Below are 9112 nucleotides of genomic sequence, written 5' to 3'. Positions count from 1 at the left end.
TGATGGGACTGTTGAGGTATACCATTACAGGCTGCATCAGCTGAAGCATGGTGTTATCCACATCAAGAGAGACACTTCTCCTGGCAATGTCTGCTGGTGAGACCAAACTTACATTCAGTTCTAGGTGTCACACTTGAAAGGGGACATTGATATATGAGAGCATCAAAGAGAAATAAGGAATGTGGGAGGTGGAGAAACTGGAAAGTATGTTATAAGAAAACACTTGAATGACGTGGGGATGTTTGGTTTGGCACCAAAAAGAACCTAGGTACATGGCAGCAGTGCTTGAATATTTGAAAGGCTGCCATGTTGAGGAAAGAGGCTTTTGTTTGTTTGCTTTGGGATAATTGGTATAAGATGTGGAGGCTAGTTGTTGGAATAGGAAAACCTTTCCTATAAGAAATAGAACTATTCAACAAGGAAGTGAGAGTCTATTCAACAAGGATGTGAGAGTGTACACCTGAATATCCAGTGTGAATGATTATTTGTCAAGGATTGTTGAAGACAAAATCCCCTCCATTACTAAAAGCCTCCAAAAGTCCTTAAAAGTTGTTTTTTTTTTTTTTTTTTTTGCAAAAAATTACAAGATGGTGGCACAGGTAAACACTGGGACTCGCCACCTCTCACAACTACATCAGATTTACAACAAAAATACAGAACAACCACCATTCAGAAATGCCTGAAATCTAGCTCAATGGAAATTCTACAACTAGAGAAGCGCAGAAGGCAGCACATTGAGACTGATAGGAGGGGCAGAGGTATGGAATGGGCTGGTCTCGTACTCACATGTGCCATATTTTTATTTGGGAGGGATATCTCAGCTGTAGAGGCCTCCCCTGAGGAGCAAGGGGTCCTAGCCCCACACCAGACTCCTCATCCCAGGCTTCTAGAGCTGGGAAAAGAAGCCTCTGTAACTTTGGGCTGTAAAAACCAGTGGGGATTATGGCTGAGTGACACAGAGACTGTGGGAGATCCTGGCAACTCTTCTTAAAGGGCCGGCACACTGACATACTTGGACCCACTCCCTTTGAACTCCAGTACTGGAGCAGTGGCTTGAAAGGATCTAGAGACATACAGGGAGGAACTAAATTGTCTGGCATCAGGGCAAAAACTCAGCTGCAGCTTTATCCCAGACAAAAGTATTCGCAGAGATTATTGTTCCTATGCTGAGACCACAGAGGTGACCTGTAGGAGCCATATCTGAGTTTACACTGCCCCTGGTGAAAATAATATACATACTATTCTGTATTATTTTAAACTTAGCAATGTATTATTCATATTTTTCCATAACTATGCAGCACACTTTTATTATTATTATTTTTTTTTTACAGCTGTCCTTTTTATAAATGCCTGGCCTGGTCCACACTGTTCATTCAGATGTGATTTCCTGAGATTCCACCCCACCCAAATTTTCAGTCCCACCCAAGCTGTTTGCAGCAGCTTTTCCATACATGAATGGCCTGTCCTAGCTCAGGCTTCAGACTTTCCTAAAATCTCTCAAATAAGCAGCAGCTGGTATCAGAGTGCCCCATTCCTCTCAATAAATAGCCCCAGGCCTGGTACTAGCAGCAGCCTACCTTGTTTCACAGCTTGGCTGCTCCTGGGCACTTCTAAACCTAACACAGGTAGCAGCCATCTGCAGATTGCTCTGTAGCTCCTGCTGGGTAGCCTCAGGCAGGGCACAGGCAGTGGCTGACTTTGCATCTCCAGGGGTCTCAAGAGTCAGTGCACCCAGTGGACAGCTTCAGAACATGCCAGATTACAACTCTACATATCCACGAGCGACACACTCAAATGTCAATACGAGTGATTGCACTTCTACTTTTGCATTTGGATTTTTTATATTTTTGGTCACAGTATAGCCTCCTCAAATTGTTAAACAGTGTCTTTCATAATTTTTTTTTAAAGTTGCAACTACTGATAGCAACTTGGGTATAAATTTTAATGATGTTGGACAAATGAAATAATGTCATCTATGATATACTGTGGTTTGAATTTTAGGAAGAATCATTGATGTAAAACCAACTCAAAAATTATGTGTTGAATTGAAACTTCTTATAAGAATGTGTTGAGAAATGTTTTCCCCTTGTTTTTCAGCACAGTTTTTCACACATCTGATACCTCACAAACACTGAATTGAAATGACACTCATTATTAACTCCAGTTTATGCTTCTATGGGTTATTTGGAGAGCCTCCAATTTTCCCAAGTGTATTTTCCCTGATTTTAAAAACTGACTTCATTTTTTTTTTTTTTTTTTTTTTTTTTTTTTGAATCACAAATTGACTCTTGTGTAAACACAAAGTAGTAAAAGAAACAAAGAACTACTGCCTGCTTGAAAATCAGGACTGTGGCTTACAACACTGAGGAGCAGTGGAATTCATGGTTAGAACTGTAGAGCATCATGCTAAGTGAAGTAAGTCAAACTGACTTCATTTTTAAGTGAAAGATTTTTATTGGATCACAATGTGGAATTATCACTATAGGAAAACATTTTGCCTATATTATATTGATTTACATTTATAATTAATGCCCATAAATTACATAGCAAATATAATGATGTTAGCTGGTTTAACATTTATGTTCATTGCATTTTATTTTAGTATAGTATTGGCTTTTTTATCATTTAATGGACATTAAAAAACAGAGGCCATATTCTTTAAAAATATTTTTAATAAGGAAAAAATGTAAAATGAAGGCAACAATAATAATACTTGATTTTTGTTTTGTTCTATTTTATGTTATTACTGAATATTACATATTGCCTTAATAGAGAATTTAATATAGCTTTTATTTCCCCTACTATATGGGTGCCTATTTTCAAAAGCAATTGAATAATAACAGAAAATAAAGATACAACAAAAGGTTTTAGGAATTAGGTTAAAACTTTTAACAGCAGCCTTTGGCATTCATTCTTTGACTGGATTGTATCCTCAACAATTTATTTTCACCAGGGGCAGGGGGCAGAGTTACCCTTTACCCCCAACCTTTGTTTTCTATGGTAATAGGGCCTTTGGGTCCTATTATATATATTCCATAAATATAACCATTATTGACGTAAATGGAGTGGAGCATATAAACTAGCATTCACTGCTGAAGATCTTATAATGTTTGTCACTCACCTAGACTTCTTGTTTACAGTCTCAGTGGACACAATTGAGGTTTTAGCATTAGTCTGACTATATGTATTTTTCTTTCTCTAAATTGTAGTAATTCCCTTGTGAATTCAGTTTTACCCCTGAGGTTACATCTTTCATTTTACATTAGCAACTCACTATTTAAAATATTTATATATTCAGGTTATCAGCTGTCTAGGGAAAAATAGTGTATTGTATACACTTACATCCTCTTCACCTGCTCCAATTTTTAATTTATTTTTTATTTTTTGAGGCAGTCAGGTTGGGCAGCATGGCCTTCCTCTTGCAATACGAGACAGGAAGAATGCATTTAAATGCAATTTCCTAAGGAAGAAATCTGGCCTGATTAATTGTTTTTAAGTTTTAATAAAGTTCTAAAAAGAACTTAATTAAAATGTTTTTAGTAGTCATATGGTTCAAAATGAGAAAGTAAGATAAACTACACAATGAAAAGTAGCCCTCTAATTCTTATCTCACACATGCTCAGGTCTCACTACTCCTAGGTGGTTCCAGTAAAATATGCCTGGAAAGAATTTTGTTTATGCATATACTTGCTATAAATATGGATATGTACCTTTTTCATTATAAAACTGGCACTATATTATAAACACTATTCTGTATTATTTTTATCTTATAAATGTATTACTCAGATTTTTCCATAACTATGCACATTACTTTTTAAATTATTTTTTTACAGCTACATATTATTCCACTGTATTGGTGTGCTATAAACAATACAACTGGTCCCCTATTAGTGGATATTTATAGTGTTTCCAATCTTTCACAATTAAGGTACACAATGACTCACTTTATGTTTATACCTATTTCACACTTGAGCAATGATATCTGTAGAATAAATTCTAAATATTATTTTAAATTTTTTGATTTTCTTTTAAGAAACAGGTACTATTACTTCTTAAAGATTCTACCAGATAGACACCAAACCCTCCCCTTTTTAAAAACTTCAGCATGTGAAATAAAAAATTTCCTGTCCTTTTTATAAATGCCTGTCCTACTCTTGCAGATTTTCTTCTATATCTGCTCTAGAGACAGTGGGCTTTTCAAAGAATAACCCCTGGCTGGGAGCAATTGAGCTTCTACACACTGAAACTATCTTTCTTGTTCAGAGAAGTACTTTTACAAATTGCTTGTCTGCTGCTACATGTCTCCTTGAATTACCATTTCTTTGTTTAAGAACAGGTCTCTTCTAAACATGAGAGGAAGAGTTCTTTATTCTTTTACTAAATTGGTCAGCCAAAGAACAGCTTTTGGTGAATAAAAGATATTCTCATTTTAGCAAATGAAGGGGAAGTTCTATTCCCTCCAGTCCAATGCAAAATGTTGTTATTCCTTAAAAATGTTCTAAGTGCTCAAAGTGCTGGAAACTGTTCAGAACATACCACAGAACCCAGTTTCTCCCTACATTCAAAATGTTTACATTCTAAAAATGACAAGAGAGGGAAGGTTGGGAAGGTAGCTAGATCCGGAACAGATGGGCACATATGCCCTCTCTCCTTACCAAATTCAATCCTATGGATGGCTCCACAGTTAATGTAGATTTCCCTTTACTAAGTTTTATAAGTGAGTCTGCTGTGCACAGTCAAGTGACTTGAAATGTGAAGACGTAATGCCTCTTTGCTGTGCCCTGCTGTTCAAATGTTCTCAGCTTTGACAATTTATCTTGCTGGAAAATGTCTTTAGAATGTCAGTCACTTCGGTTTCCATGCTTGCCATTTGCATGTAGCACACCTGCTGGTATCTCTGGTTGTGATCTATTGTTATTTTCCTGTGGGATTGGGGAGGTAAAATATTGCATTTGCAGACTTGAAGTACAGCTTAGAAATGATTCTTGTGAGCCTAGCTATTATTCTTCTTAACATCAGTATTACCTACAAACAAATGTTTACTAAGTACCCGGTGAATTTTTTTTACATTAGCCATTTGTGGAGTTGGTAATAGATGAATGAAAAGACAAATCATTTGTCCCAATAGGATTTGATCCCACATGAAGATACACATAGATTCATAGGCACACAGACTCACAAAAGAGTACTCATAAACAGTATCATCTGGGCAAACCTGGGAGCATAAACTTCAGTGACATTTAAATCGAAATGCATTAATAGCGGTTGCACTGGATCTGGAGTGCGAGATAGGGGATATGCAGGGGATGACTGTGCCCTCTGTTCTTCTCTATAGTTGTTTATCAGTGAGCATCCAATTACTTGTTTAATTAAAAATAAATAATTAAAAAATAGCAATAAAATGACTTTGTGTAACATTGTGTCACTTAGGGTAATTTTGGATGCGAGTCATAGAAAACCCATCTTAAAATTAGCTGAAATAATGAAGCTTTTGTTACCTGACATCACACAGAAGAATGGTTTCAGAGCTCATTAATCCAGTGGCTCAATGTCAGCAATGACTGAATTTCTTTCCCCTTCTCTGCTCTGCCACAAGAAGAGTTGCTCTGTTAGGATCATAGGACTGTATATAAGCTGGAATGGGAAAAGGATGCATCTATTCTTGTGTCAGATTACTAGTATTCTCACATCTCTAAAATATCTCAGTTTGGAGAAATTTCAGGCTATGCCCTTCACCCAGCTTCAAGACATATGCCAATCATTTATTCCTTTCCTCTGCTTTTGTTGCTTGAATATATTAAAGCAAACATCACATATTTTATACTATAAATATTTCAGCATGCATTTAGCAAATATGGACATTAAAACTTAATCATAATACCTTTCTCATATGTAAAAGTAATAGTAATTCCTTAAAATAATTTACACAGTAATCTGTATTCAATTTCCCCTAACTAATGAGAAAAACAACGATTCCAAATACACTGTTATATTTTTCAAAGCATCTTTTTAAAAAATATATCTTTTATTGATTTTTTAAACAAAGAGAATGGGAGAGAGAGAGAGAATTAGAAACATTGACTAGCTGCCTCCTGCACTCCCTATACTGGGGATGTGCCCGCCCGCAACCAAGGTACATACCCTTGACCAAAATCGAACCTGGGACCTCTCAGTCCGCAGGCTGACGCTCTATCCACTGAGCCAAACCGGCCTCAGCTCAGAGCATTTTTTATTCTATAACTGTTCCTTACCATTTGTATTGTTGAAGAAATTTGATCTTTTTTAGACTATCCACAGTCTGGATTTTGCTGATTGCTTCCTTGTCATGCACTTAACTTGATCTTCTTCCTCCTACTTCTAAACTAGATATTTAAATTTAGGGATCTGAATAAGTTCAGATTGACCTTTTTTTGTTTGTTTTGCAATAATATTTATTAAGTGATACTGTGAACTTAAATGTTCAAATCAGGGGACAAGTTAATGTGCTCGTTATTCTACTTTTAGTATATTAAGATTTATCAGTAGATTCAGAAGTTATCAACAAGATCCATATTTTGTAAAGTTCCACATAAATTCTTACATAATATTTTGATATCTATTGATACTTGTGGTCTAGATTCATTATTCTCTTAAGGGTTGCATTTATTACTTGGAATACTTGAATTAAGAAGAATTTATCCTCTTCCAACTTTTGACTACTCAAAATATAGGAAAGAGTGATAAAATTTGCCCACCCACCCATCTTCCAAAGTTTCTCTTTCTTTTCTTTCTTTAAAATTTCTCTGATTAAGGTATTACATATGTCTCCTTTTCTCCCTATTGTCCTCCCACCCCCGCTCTCACTCATGCCCTCACCCCCTTAATGTTGGTTAGGCTTATATGCATACATATAAGTCCTTGGTTGATCTCTTCCCCTTACCCCCATCCTTCCTTACCTTTCCTTTGAGGTTTGATGGTCTGATCTATGCTTCTCTGTCTCTTGATCTGCTTTTGTTTATCAGTTTATGTTGTTCATTACATTCCATAAAATAGTGAGATCATGTGATATTTATCTTTCTCTGACTGGCTTATTTCACTTAGCATGATGCTCTCCAGTTCCATCCATGCTGTTGCAAATGGTAAGAACTCCTTCTTTTTTACCATTGTGTAGAATAAGGTTTTTAATCCACTCATCTGCTGATGGGCACTTAGGCTGTTTCCAAATCTTAGCTATTGTAAATTTTGCTGCTATGAACATATGGGTGCATATATCCTTTCTGATTGGTGTGTCTAGTTTCTTGGGATATATTCCTAGAAATGGGATCACTGGGTCAAATGGGAGTTCCATTTCTAGTTTTCTGAGGAAACTCCATACTGTTCTCCACAATGGCTGCACCAATCTGCTTTCCTACCAGCAGTGCACAAAGGTTCCTTTTTCTCTGCATCCTCTCTAGCACTTGTTCTTTGTTGATTTGTTGATGATAGCCATTCTGACAGGTGTGAGATGGTACCGCATTGTCATTTTGATTTGCATCTCTCAGATAATTAGTGACTTTGAGCATGTTTTCATATGTCTCTTGGCCTTCTTTATGTCTTCTTTTGAAAAATATCTATTTATGTCCATTGCCCATTTTTTGATAGGGTATTTATCTTCCTTTTGTTAAGTTGTATGAGTTCCCTGTAAATGTTGGAGATTAAAACCTTATCAGTGATAACATTGGCAAATATGTTCTCCGATGCACTAGGCTGTCTTGTTATTTTGTTGATGGTTTACAAGGCAAATGGAATTACCACAAGTGACATGAACCAAACAGGCTTAACTTCTTGGTGTTGGGTAGTAGCCAAGTCTTTTGGAAGGAATATAGCTAACTCGTATTTAAATGAACCAGGTGTTCTTTGTAATGAAAAGGCAGAGAAATTGCTGCTGTGTAGGCAACCACAATGCACAGTGGAACATCACTGTCTGCTTGAATGTGATTGTTACCTCCTTGTTTTCTCATCACTAAAAAGTTAACTAAATTTACTAAAATAAACCTTACCTTTTACTTGTGCACTCCGAGTACCTTTTAGTTTTTTTAAATCTTTATTTTTACATCTTAATGTCTTATTACATTTTAGTGATAAGTCTACCCCAATGTGTTACTTTCCTCTCCTGCAATGGCTTTATGATCCTGTGGCCTGACTTATTCCCAAGACCATTTTGAGTACCATGGTGCCCGAGGTACCTTATTAGTACATATTTGAAACCTCTACATGAGATTTAACTAGAAAGATAGAATTTAGCATATATGAGTCAAATTTCCAGAATATAGGATTTTTATCCCATTAGCTACATTCTAGTCCCAAAGGCTAGTGGTTTCACTACCAAATCAGTGCCCTCCTAATTACTGTGATCTTTTCTATGCAACATGAGGATTAGGTTTTGGATACCAACGGTGAGTTTCTTCATTGGTTTGCTCACATATTTGAAGTAATAAAAGCTAAGACTAAGAGATTGATTATGGGGCAATATATGGGCAGGAAGAAAATTAGATCTAACTAAACAAATGTTTTATTTTGGAGGAAAGCTAAGATTTTAGTAAAAAGAAACATGTAAATATAAGCTGAAAGGGTAAAGGGTGACTATAATGGTAGGATTAATAACAATCGTATGCCAGGAGAGTTGAGATATTGTGATGTCCCAAGCCATGTTCTAAGCACTCTCTACATATTAATTAATGTAATCATACACAACTCTGTGAGGTTGGAATATTATTTGCATTTTTGTTTAGATAAATTTTAGGATAAATACTGATGATCCTAACTTTCTGAAAAAGATAAAATTATGGAGATAGTACAAAGGCCACAGTGATTGTTGGGGATTCTAATCTCATTAAGTCCTTTTGGTAACAGGCCATCTTAGAATAAGTCAAACTGTCAACTATTTGGTAACTGTAAATAATAAAAATGTACTAACTCTTGTAATAAGTGTTGTGGGGAGACAGAAGTTATAGAAGAATTATTTCCTATCCTTGGTAAGCTTGCAAGCTAGCTAGGAGTGTAAAATTAACCAAGAGGAAATAATAGCAAGCAGTATAGGACAATATTTGATAAAGTATGAAATGGAGATCATGAAAACTGTGGAAGTTTATAG

The sequence above is a fragment of the Pipistrellus kuhlii genome, unplaced genomic scaffold (genome assembly GCF_014108245.1).
Source record: "Pipistrellus kuhlii isolate mPipKuh1 unplaced genomic scaffold, mPipKuh1.p scaffold_m20_p_4, whole genome shotgun sequence".
NCBI lineage: Eukaryota > Metazoa > Chordata > Mammalia > Chiroptera > Vespertilionidae > Pipistrellus > Pipistrellus kuhlii.
Note: the sequence above shows the minus strand (reverse complement) of the source record.